General features: G+C 38.4%; 1 long non-coding RNA gene across 1 annotated transcript in view; it reads right to left on the reverse strand.

The window, feature by feature from the left end:
* LOC132523051 (uncharacterized) overlaps nucleotides 1-11779 on the reverse strand; it is a 52765-nt gene extending 40986 nt beyond the window's left edge. Inside the window, exon 1 of the long non-coding RNA XR_009541412.1 lies at nucleotides 11662-11779. This is a non-coding gene — a long non-coding RNA (uncharacterized LOC132523051). The remainder of the gene's footprint in view (nucleotides 1-11661) is intronic.

Below are 11779 nucleotides of genomic sequence, written 5' to 3' on the forward strand. Positions count from 1 at the left end.
TTTCCCCAGATGTCCTAATACTAAATAACAGATTTGGGAAGAGTTGCAAAAGAGTTGGAGCATGGTGATATCAGGAGCTCAGCTTAACTGGAGAGAGAGATGAGCTGCCAGGTGTCAGAGCAGCCAATTAAAAATGAGCCAAAAATGAAAGTAACAGTCAAGCCTTTAATCATTTACTGTGATAGCGTCCACAAGAGGCTAACCCGGAGAAAGCTCCAACTCCCACCCTGCTCCCTTCTTCCCATGTTTGAGGGCCCCTGGTTTAGGGCAGGTGGATCAGTGCAGAAGTAAGGATCATCTCATTGCTGAGGGGGCCTCAAACAAAAGGTTCCAGAGGTTTTCTTAACCTGGGGGCCCAGGAGAGAGAGGGGATACAGTTAGCAGTCCTGAGCCCTGAGCTAGAATACAGAGATGTGTCTTCAAGTTTTTCCCACTTTCCCCTGTAAGGAGGTTTTCACAGAGTTGTCTAAGTACGGGCCTCTGTGGAAGGCCCCAAATAAAGCAGCCCTCAAACGAAGGCACTGGGCCAGGAATGCAGATATGCAGAAGAGCGAGGCCAGCCAGGAAGGCCTGCCACTCCCTCCAGGGCCTGCAGTGCACAGGCTATGCATGGAGCCTGGTGGGAGAGGGCAGCTCTCCCCTGTGAGGCCTGTCAGGAAAGCCTCTGCAATTGCCTCTGTTCAGGCCTGAAAAATCACACAGTTACTCTGGCCAGGAGTCGGATTCCTCATAAGATGGTTGACAAAAGGGTGAAGAGCAGTCTATGTGCTGAAATTGCCAGCAAAAGGTGAAAAAGATATATATTATGAATAGTTATTCAAAGTGAAGAAAGGATAAGTGATGAGGTCGGATTAGGTCAGATAGGTCAAAGGACAAGTCAGAGAGTGAAACGTGGTTTCCAAACTGCAGCTAAAATAATCCGAGGATTTGTTATGAAAGCATATTTCTAAGTCTCACCCACAGAGATTTAGATTCAGTCGTTTTGGGATGGGCACATAAATACCCACTGAAAGCACACATCTGGGTGATTTCTGCTGCCAGCAGTCATGACCACAGTTTTAGAAAGACTGTTCTAAGTATGGGTGGCTAAAATGGAGAGAAAGTGAATACTGTCAACATGAGATCATCACACCTATGAGAGGTGTAAACTGACAAACGGAAACCAAAGGAAATGGAAGAAGCTTCTCACCAACAAAGAGGGAAAAGAGAGGAGAGGAGTTTAACTGCTGATGTTATTAATAAGAGTCGGTAACACTGGCGAGCTCTTTTTCCATTTGCTAACACAAGCCTAATAACAATGCTACTGGCATCCTCCAGATGGCTAATTTTACACCCACATACACCCCTTTTTATAAATTAGGCCATTGAGGCTCAGAGAGTTTGAGCAACTTGTCCAAAACTGCCGCAGCCAGTAGGTAAAAATCAGGTTACAGTGAAAAGACCCCAACTTTGCCTGATGTGTTTCTTAATACACTCAACCTTGTGTCTGGGTCACCAGTAAGTGCATTTGGCTTCCTTCTTTGTGTACTTCAGCTAGAACAATTCTCATACATCAGAAACCTAGAGGTTTAATTTGAATCATCTTCAGTGACTTTGCTTTGCTTTCCTTCTCTCTCCTTACCTTCCTTTGTTTCTCCTGTGAGCCTCTGGTGCTGGGGTAGCACTACTTTAGCTTTTGTTCAGTCTCTCCCAGTGACATCGACTTTCTCGTCTGACCTCTCCTACCAGCAGGTTTCAATTTCCCACATTAAATAAGCAAACACACACTAAATTAAAATACTAAAGTCTATCATTGTATAAAGCTTCAGTGTCTCAGTTTGATTTTTTGTTTAAAAGAGAGATTGTCAGGCTTCCCTGGTGGCGCAGCGGTTTAAGAATCCACCTGCCAGTGCAGGGGACACGGGTTCGAGCCCTGGTCTGGGAAGATCCCATATGCCGTGGAACAACTAAGCCCATGCACCACAACTACTGAGCCTGCACCCTAGAGCCCGCGAGCCACAACTAGTGAAGCCTGTGCACCTAAAGCTTGTGCTCCGCACAAGAAAAGCCACTGCACTGAGAAGCCTGCACACCGCAACGAAGAGTAGCTCGCCCTCACCGTGCGCAGCAACGAAGACCCAATGCAGCCAAAAATAAAATAAATAAATTTATTTAAGAAAAAAAAAGCAGTTATACTGCAATGAAGATGTTATATATAAAAAAGGAGATTGTCCATTTCTAATGGAAAACAAAACTAAATTGAGGCCTTTGATAATATCTGTTTATTCCCGGTTTTAAAATGACATTCAAATATGTATCTCAGCCAAAGCAATCTTGAGAAAAAAAAAACAGAGCTGGAGGAATCAGGCTCCCTGACTTCAGACTACACTAATAAAGCTACAGTAATCAAAACAGCATAATATTGGCACAGAAATAAATATAGATCAATGGAACAGGATAGAAAGTCCAGAGATATATCCAAGTACCTATGGCAACCTAATCTATGACAAAGGAGGCAAGACTATACAATGGAGAAAAGACAGTGTCTTCAATAAGTGGTGCTGGGAAAACAGGGCAACTACATGTAAAAGAAGGAAATTAGAACACTCCCTAATACCATACACAAAAATAAACTCAAAATGGATTAAAAACCTAAATGTAAGGCCAGATACTATAAAACTCTTAGAGGAAAACATAGGCAGAACACTCTCTGACATAAATTGCAGCAAGATCTTTTTTGATCCACCTCCTAGAGTAATGAAAATAAAAACAAACAAATGGAACCCAATTAAACTTAAAAGCTTTTGCACAGCAAAGGAAACCATAAACAAAACGAAAAGACAACCCACAGAACGGGAGAAAGTATTTGCAAATGAAGCGACCGACAAGGGATTAATTTCCAAAATATATAAACAGCTTATGCAGCTCAATGTCAAAAAAACAAACAACCCAATCAAAAAATGGGCAGAAGATCTAAATCTTTGGATGTTTCTCCAAAGAAGACATACAGATGGGCAAAAAGCACATGAAAAGATTCTCAACATCATTAATTATTAGAGAAATGCAAATCAAAACTACAATGAGGTATTACCTCACATTAGTCAGAATGGCCATCATCAAACAGTTTACAAGTAATAAATGCTGGAGAGGGTGTGGGAAAAAGGGAACCCTCCTACACTGTTGCTGGGAATGTAAATTGGTACAACTATTATGGAGAACAGTATGGAGGTTCCTTAAAAATCTAAAAATAGAGCTACCTTATGATCCTGCAATCCAAGTCTTGGGCATATATCCAGATAAAACCGTAATTCAAAAAGAGCCATGCACCCCAATGTGCACTGCAGCACTATTTACAACAGCCAGGACATGGAAGCAACCTAAATGTCCAATGACAGATGAATGGATAAAGAAGATATGGTACATACATACAATGGAATATTACTCAGCCATTAAAAAGAACAAAATAATGTCATTTGCAGCAACATGGATGGACCTAGAGATTGTCATACTGGATAAAGTAAGTCAGAGAAAGACAAACATCATATGATATCTCTCATATGTGGAATCTAAAAAACGATACGAATGAACTTATTTACAAAACAGAAGTTGAGTCACAGACGTAGAAAAGAAACTTATAGTTACCAGGGGAGAAAGGGAAAGGGAAAGGGAGGGATAAATTGGGAAATTGGGATTGACATATACACACTACTCTATATAAAATAGATAACGAATGAACCTGCTATATAGCACAGGGAACTCTACTCAATACTCTGTAATGACATATGGGAAAAGAATCTAAAAAATAGTGGATACATGGATATGTGTAACTGATTCACTTTGCTGTACAGCAGAAAGTAACACAACATTGTAAATCAAATATACTCTAAAAACAAGAAAAGAAAAAAATGTGTATCTCTTTTGAACTTCAATACCTATTTTGAGAAAAGTCACTTTTTTTTTAACTCTCTGAGATTTCACAGGGAATCTACCATCCACTCAGTGACCTATAAACATATTTTATTGTATAGATCTGTGAAGGCTTTAACAAGAAAAGTAGGCCATTTATTTTCAGTGATAGAGTCAATTCACTACCCAAATAAACACTAATTTTTGCATCCCAGTTATTCTCAGAAAGTCAGTGCAAAACTACAATTTGTCAAGGGAAAGAAAACGAGTTAGCTGGACGCACACTGAAGTAAATCTTTATCCTGGCCTAAAGATGTTTGTGTACATGCTACTAAATCAGATCTATAGCCTACAAATTGAATTTCAGATTGCTTTAACTTCAGCAAACAGACATTCAATTTTCTTTCACAAAAGAGAGAAAATGTTTGCAAAATAGTATTTATTTATAGTCCTTCACGATCAAGAATAGTGTCACTGACCCACTTTTATCATTGATATTATTTGCTTTTAGCTATTTTTTGAATTGTTGGAAGGATTCGTAGCAATCCAGACACTGTGTCACTCATTCTCTATCTATCAACAAAAAAAATCCCCAAAGATCGTGAAGATTAAGAGGTTTGATATGCTTATACCAAGCCTAACTAACTTGGATTTTGGAAATTGAACTTGGCTTTATCTAGAGCATTGAGAGGCCCTCCTTGGCTTTCAGGATGCAATGCACACTTTAATTTTTTTCCTGGATGGCATTCTAGGGTACATTGAAGTTATTAAATTCACGATCCTCAAGCAAGGACTTCATTTCATACCTTGGAATTGGGAAACAGTAACTGAAGTTCAGAATATTTTTAAAACCTTTAGTTACTTAGTTACTCCGTGGCATGTGGGATCTCCGTTTAAAACAGGCTTAGTTGCTCCATGGCATGTGGGATCTTCCCAGACCAGGGATCGAACCTGCGTCCCCTGCATTGTCAGGCAGATTCCTAACCACTGTGCCACACCAGGGAAGTCCCAGAATCATTTTTTTTAAAATTCCATATATATGTTAGTATACAGTATTTGTTTTTCTCTTTCTGACTTACTTCACTCTGTATGACAGACTCTGTGTTCATCCACCTCACTACAAATAACTCAATTTCATTTCTTTTTATGGCTAATATTCCATTGTATATATGTGTCACATCTTCTTTATTCTAAGTGTCCATCGACAGATGAATGGATAAAGAAGCATATTTCAGATTGGACTTTGATTTACATAAAATGGATTTAGTTATTTATATGTGATAACCAAGAAATTTGATGAAATTTAATCTCTTCTGCATAACCTATTTCCTTCATTTTTCCTGTTCTACTTTCAATAGCTATTAAAATATATTTTGTTCTCAGAGAGCTAATGCTCTTCACTCTATACATTCCTCACCCATTAATGTTCACAAGGTATAAAGAAAGTCATGGGTGCAGGTATTAGCACTATTGACAGGTTATGAAATTGGGTGTGGTTTCTGTATTTATACTTTCCAGTAGGTAAAAGGGGCATGTTTTCTTGACTGTAAGTCATTTGAAAAGATCACTTCTTTTTCTTGTTTTTTTTTGTTGTTGTTAATATGAAATAATATGAAGACTGGAATTATAAAAGTATATTTTATCAAATGTACTTCAAATGAGATGTAAGGCATAGTTTGGTTTGATGGGATGATATTGATCATATTGGGAGGTAGGAATGCTCAAGCATATGTGCAGGTGATAGCGTGCATTTGGAACCTGATGCAAAAGAGAGAAATAATGTTTTGGAATCTCAAACAATGTTTTTACATATGGCCGCACTTCACTGCAAAACAGCTGACAGTTTAGATACAACAATCTTTTGCCTGACTGAATATTGTACTAATATAAATATTGTACTAATACAAATGGTTTGGGTTTAAGTAATCCAACATGGATTTTATTCCATACATAATCTTCCGCAAAATATTATTTCCTGGTTCAATATTTCTGTCCTAGTTTTCTTCAAAGTAATTTCCAATGCAAAATGTAGCATCTGGGTAGAGTTCATCAATTTGCTGGCTGAATTTGTCACCTTCTGCTAATTTTATGTTATTGTGCATACATTATTTAAAAGAGCGTAGCTAAATCTAAGCATGATTAACTCTGGAAATTTCACAAACACAACGGATTTGACTTATCTAAGTGGAAATAAATACTCCTTTGTTTTTCATAAAGATAATTTGGCCAGTTATTAGCATACAAAAATGCTACAGTGGAAGGTCTGTCAGTTTGAATAAACTGAAATCTTCACGTTTCAGGTTATATCTGAACTTAATCTCCTGTGAAGGGAACCACTTGTAAACCAGCTCCTTTCCTTTTTCTTTTTCTTACCTCCTGTTCCAACAGGGTACCTAGTAGAGAAATGCTCCCAGGATATACTGATTCCTCAAGTGAGACCTCGTAGCATTCAAAGATATAATCGTAGTAGTCAGGAGAGTGGAGCATGATTCCCACATGGGAGAGGCAGTGACAGAAATAAATTAAAGCAATAGAGGAACTCCTCTGCCTCAGTCTGCCTTTAAAAGGACACCTTGACCCAGGAAGCAGTGGTCTAAGTTCCCTGAAAAGCCCAAGGTAGGCTTCTTCCGAGGTCATCAATGTGACAATTACACTCTGGATATCTTTGTACAGTATTTTTTCTACCCTTCTAATTGAGGCTCTGAGACTTTGAGATATAGTCAATATAATTTGTTTAAATGAAAAATAAGAGATAATGAGTGAAAATGTTTAAAGGAGCGATGTTAGTAACAATTGTTTGTTTTTCTGTGTTTGGCCAAATATAATCCCTGAGGACCCCATTCCTCGATATTCAAATATGAAAACTAATTAGTATTAACTCAGGCAGGAAGTCTCCATGTCAAATCTTTGATTATATCTATTATGATATTGCTTAAAAAATGATGAACTGACACTTAGGAAAAATATAGATGTCTTCCAGCCTTTCAGTCTTAATGAGGCCATGTATCTTAAAAAACTTTAACCATCACTAAGAAAGGAAACCTAGTTGACAACCACTTATTTAGGCACAAAAGGGCAGTAAGTAATTGGGAGCTGAAGGTTCTTATAGTCTAAAGAGTTCTTATACTGACAAAAGACAATGATTAAATTATTGGGAAATAACTGGAACTGAATTGAAGTCAGCATCTGCAATTTTTTGACTAAATGGGCATGTCTTGGGTCATTATAGTATCTGGGATATATTAGTGGCAGGTGAAAAGACAAGGGAGAGTTTGTGAAACATTGAGATAAAGGGGTCAGACAATGAATGTGTCTAAACCTTCAAGGCAAATCAGTTTGAGGATTTATCTAGGGGAAGGTAGGGTGAAGGTGGGAAAACTCATTTGGAAAGTGTGGGTTTTCTAAGCCATCCTTGTGTGAAGGATGAGGTTCCATGGGATCCCTGCGGTCAGTTAGTATTTACAGAGGAATCTGCATCTTTAAGATCTTTCCTTATCTCTTTACCACATCTCATTTTCCTACTAGTTTTGTAATGTAGGTGAGACATTCTATTTGATGGATGGTCACATAATTTTCTGCAACACAGCAGGCCCTAAAAACAAGGTCAGTCATCTCCACGGCCCTATGCTCTTTTCACCACACTACACTAAACAGGATGTTTTGCATATTCTATCCTTTTCTAGGAATGGAACATTTCCCCTGCCATCAGTTAATATGCAATTTCCTATTCAAGCATGAAAGTATTGAGGGCTGCTAGCTCACCCCCAATTGAGAGAGCGCACAAGAAGCTTTGTTCTTCTCCAAACTTGTGTAAGCACATTCCTCAGCAATCTAGAAACAACTGAGCAGATGCTGTTTCTACTGAGCAAAATGCAGAGGTGGCAAAAAGGCCAGATGACCTGCGGCTTTTTGAGAAGCTGTGGTGGAACATTTGCTTAATCCCTCTTGAAGGGGACAAGTGTTCCTGCAAGGTATTTGCCTCCTCCATTTAGAAATGACTGTGTTCACTACAGTTAAAAAGAAGGCTAATATTAAAAAGAAAACAGTGGCTCTTCTAGGATATGTTTAGGTAAATATTCTTGCAGTGAATGTAAACTTTAAAAATAGAGATAGCTTACAGAACTGATATTCTGGTTTATTGAAAAGTATTTATCACATGAATTACCAACTTTCAAAAAACAGACTTTTGAAACTTTATAAGAAATGCCTATTACAGCTCTTTAATGAGCCCAATTTAATCTTTGTTTGGTATCTCCAAAGAAACCTGAGTATTCTGCTGTGTATTGAAAACATCATCATTACACAGTGTTAAGATCCAACTTCCGGCTCTTTGCATTATCTGTTTATTTGGGTTCTGGATTAACTGCAGTTTTTTTTTTTAACACTCTGCATTTTTATTTGCGCATTCATTCAGTTTATATTTACTGCCGTATTTTCAAACAATAGCATTTCATTACTCTGGAGAACAAATCATCCCTTTTATGTATATTCTTCCTACTTCAGGGTACATTTCAAGTAACAAGGTGCACGGGGAATGCTGTCCCTGTGTAGATCACCAGCTCAGATAGTTCTCTTAAAATGCTTTCAGTTAAGTACAGTTTCCAGGTTTTATCTTTGGAATACTATGGCATTGAATATTAATAAAGATGTGAGTTCACGCAAGCTAACACCAAATCATTAGCCTTCATGAGACCAAAGTTGAAATCAAGATAGAAGAAATCATGATACAAGTGGGAGCTCGACCTTCTGATGTTTTCAGGAAAAAAAAAAAAATTTTCATTTTTATTTTTCAAGTATTTAATAGTATCAATTTAAAGTAAACTTGAGTGCGATCTTGGTTTAAATATTCACTTAATTGTTCTAACTGATAAAAGTAAAACAAATTATTTGTAAGCTGTACTTGATCCTATAAACTGTATGAGCAGTAGGTCCATAACTGTCATTTACTTCCCTCTCCCTGACATTAGCCTGGAGCCTGGTGAAGCATACATGCTTAAAATGTTTCTTTAGTTTGATGACTAATGACATCTGATATCCAGAACAATAAGAGGATCAACCATAAAAAGGATCAAGTTACATATCTAGGGGATTTTATATAATTCTTATGAAGAGCTGCCAATAAATCCATTAAAAATTAAACCCCGGGCCTCCCTGGTGGCGCAGTGGTTGAGAGTCCGCCTGCTGAGGCAGGGGACACGGGTTCGTGCCCCGGTCCGGGAAGATCCCACATGCCGCGGAGTGGCTGCGCCCGTGAGCCATGGCCGCTGAGCCTTCGCGTACGGAGCCTGTGCTCCGCAATGGGAGAGGCCACAACAGTGAGAGGCCCGCGTACCGCAAAAAAGAAAAAAAATAAATCCCTGTCTTTTCTCTTTTCAAATAAGTTTACAGAGAGACAGAAATAGGAAGAGAAAAACAGATAAGAGTGCATAAGAGAACATGTGAAACAATGATAAAGAGCACCACAATTGCTATGATAAACCATCAAAAGTTGGCACTAAGATTTCTGGCAGCCAGAGCAAGAGGTTAAGAGCTTTGCTCTGATTATCAAAAGGGAAAAAAATGTCAGTTCTCAGAGGAAAGCAAGATGTTCTTGGACTGTATGTGTTACTAATAGCTGGCTATAGCTGGCTGTTAGTAACAGACACAGTAGAATGGCCACTTAACACATGAGGGTGAATCCTCACATGCGAGATGTTTGGGGATAGGCAGTCAAGGTGCTGGTTCTCCAGACAGGAACGTCAGGGCCAGCCCTCTGCAAGTCTCCTGACTTTTTCTCATGTTTCAAATAGGTTGCTGAGCTTCAGCCACCTAACTCCCAGGGAGATTAAGTTTGAGACCCCAGTAGTTGGTAAGTATTTAAGAAATTTTGGTATTATGTGGCAAAGTCCCATGTGTAGAAACTAGAGTTTATAGGGTAGGACCCTAAGCCCAGTCAGGCCGCGTCGCTAACCATGGAAGACAGGACTCACGCAGAAGGGGAGAAGCCGAGATTGTCCGGTGAGATCTGGTAGAAGAAGTCGTGGCTTGCTCACACACAGCAATAAAGAATGAGTCTAGCTGGGCTGACAGTACTGAGCCAATTTAAAGTCTGTACCTCCCTTTACATTTCCCAGACTAGCCATGAGGTTCTCCCCAGAATATGAGGTGGAGTCGAGTGTGCAAGTGGATCTAAATTGTGGGAACTGAAATACTGTCACAGAAGGAACCAGATGGGTCTCAATGTTAATTCACAGATGAGTCTCAGAGGCTTTGGTACAAAACCTACTATTGATAAGGCAGGAGAAAATGAAGGAAACACATTTTGTGCAGAGAGAATGGAATTTACAGGATAGATAGTCAGTAAATATAGTATATCCAGTGGCCCATCAAACATTATTCCTGTATGTATTTCTTCTAATACAATACTTAAATGTTGCTGCATATTTTCAGGTCTCTGCTCCTTAACACAAAACAGTAATTACACACAGTAGTACTTAGAAAATGTTAAAGTTGATCCATTCAATCTAATGGTATGTACAAGTGCATTTAAATTTAGAATTGTTTCCTTTGGCAATATCCTCACAAGAATTGCAACTAAATTTATGCTTTTGGATTTAGTATTCTACTTGGACATCTTGAAAACTGAAGTCACTGAACACATATACAAATCAATTCTTAAAGTATTGTTATAGGGAATGGTTTATGCATATTCTTGAAATTTCATCTGATCCTTTCTTGGTTTACAAGAAAATCCTAACAATTATAAAGCTATTACTGTTTTAAAGTCGCTAAGGTTGAAACTTCATATATCCTAGAGTTGGGGGAAAAAAGAAGCTTCTTTTATAATTTTGTAAAAGGCTTTCCCGTAGTGTATATCTTTGTGCTTTTGGAGGAAATGTTAATGTTAATAGACAGCTGTGCTTTCCACCTGAAAGGAGCATCTGTGCAATGCTAGCATTGTAAAAGAGTGAAAAGCATAACTTCATATCATTAAGCTGGTTGGAATCACAATGGAGAGGTTACTGAAGGAAATCATTTTAAAGCTGAGATTTTTGTTGCTGTTGATTTTGCTGTTGTAATGACCGGGAAAGTGCCCCCGAGGAAGTCTCTTAAATATATATACACCAGAATTTAGACAAACATTTTCTGCAGTGCTTGGCCATATAATACTTGTATCTTGTTTTGAGATGTGAGAATAAGTTTAAAAAGTAAGTACACATTTTGATAAATACTGATTTTCCCACCCACACCTCACCAGAAAATATTCTAGAGATACTGCAGGATCGCTTCAGCAAGAGCTACTCCACGAGGAATACCTCCTACCACCGTCAGAAGAATCAGGGAAGTAATTGAGCTGAAAAGAGGGAGAAAAGTGGCTGCCTAAAGGGTAGCCTTAACAGGAATGGAGCATGAATTTTTCATTTACTTTTATTCCTGTCCAAGGTGTCATGTTATCTCTGTCCATAGTGTCATGGCTTACCACTGAACATAACAGATTAAGCAATGCAGACAACCATAGGTATAATATTGAGTAAATACATATCAATATGAGGCATAGGGCTGGTATTTTAAAATTCTTCAATGTTAGATATAAGGAAGATCTCTACAGGATAACTTATCTACAAAATGAAAATAAATATCAATTGTTTTTTTTTTAATGAATATGAAAAGTATATCCTCAAGTGTCTTTGCCTATAGTGTTTGAATCAAGGAAGTCTTAAATGCTAAAAAAAAAAAAAAGACCCAGTACCCTGCCTGTCCTTGGCTTAACACAATAGTAATTAATTTCTCACTCACGTGACAGTCCGCTGGGATGTGTAAAGTTTGCCTTCCACCTGGTAATTCAGAAAGCCAGCTTCTTTCTCTCTTGTGATTTTGCCATCTCCTGGGACATTGGAGTCCTTTGCTCTCAGCT

The sequence above is a fragment of the Lagenorhynchus albirostris genome, chromosome 7, assembly GCF_949774975.1.
Source record: "Lagenorhynchus albirostris chromosome 7, mLagAlb1.1, whole genome shotgun sequence".
In the NCBI taxonomy this organism is placed as follows: domain Eukaryota; kingdom Metazoa; phylum Chordata; class Mammalia; order Artiodactyla; family Delphinidae; genus Lagenorhynchus; species Lagenorhynchus albirostris.